Source organism: Dendrobates tinctorius, unplaced genomic scaffold, assembly GCF_039654945.1.
Source record: "Dendrobates tinctorius isolate UK_male_01 unplaced genomic scaffold, ASM3965494v1 ptg000839l, whole genome shotgun sequence".
In the NCBI taxonomy this organism is placed as follows: domain Eukaryota; kingdom Metazoa; phylum Chordata; class Amphibia; order Anura; family Dendrobatidae; genus Dendrobates; species Dendrobates tinctorius.
This window is the reverse complement of record NW_027362475.1, coordinates 4,120-5,000: the sequence shown is the minus strand read 5'-3', so window position 1 is coordinate 5,000 and position 881 is coordinate 4,120.

Below are 881 nucleotides of genomic sequence, written 5' to 3'. Positions count from 1 at the left end.
CGCGGGGGCGTCGGAAGAGCAGCTCGCTGTACGGTGCAGAGCCCGAAGCAGAAGGCGTCTGGAATACACCCCTTGCACGGGTAGGGGCAAGGTGACTGGCCTGCGAAGACACCGCGGCCGCCCTGCCGCGCGACCCGACGCTCCTTGGGCGACACACAGAGTCGCTGGGGAGCGGGGCCGGGGCGTGGGGGGCCTTTGCGGCGCCACCGTCTGGCTTAGACCTGCCTCAATCGCGGGGGGTCCTCGACCGACCAGCGGACAGGCGCGAGGATTGGGAGAGGGGGTTTGGCCGTCGGGGTCCGCCGCGGCTCCGGCACAAGCCCCAGCGACTCAGAGGTCGCGCGGGGCGTAGTCGGCCTGGCCGTATCGGCGTCGCCCTCCAGCGTAGTCCCTACACCCGGCTCTTGCCCGTCCTCAAAGGGATGCCCAAGCGGCTTTTCCTCCCAGGGCTGTTCCCCTGCCTGGCGGGAACACGGGGGGTGCGCAGGGCAGCGTTCTGCCGTACTCCCTTCACCTCTCGCCCCATTCAAATCGCTCCCTTCTCCATCTTCCCCTCGCTCGGGGGGCGTTCGCTCTCTCGCTCTCCCTCTCCCTCTCCCTTCCGAGCCACCTCGGAGGACGACGTACGAGGAGCGGAAGGCGATGGCGAGTCGGGTGGGGGCACACCGCGCAGTGAGAACCCCCCCTCGCCTGCCTCCACAGCTCTGTCATCCCCCCCACTAACGTAGGGGCTCGGGAAAGACTAGTGGCGCGGAGCTCGGCAGCGGCGTGGAAACGCCACCCACCGCCGCCGCTCTCGCTGGTGCCCGCCGCGGAGGCCGCCCTTCGGGCGATGCGTGGCACGGACCTCCACGGGCAGGGCTGCGCATCTGGAACTTCGA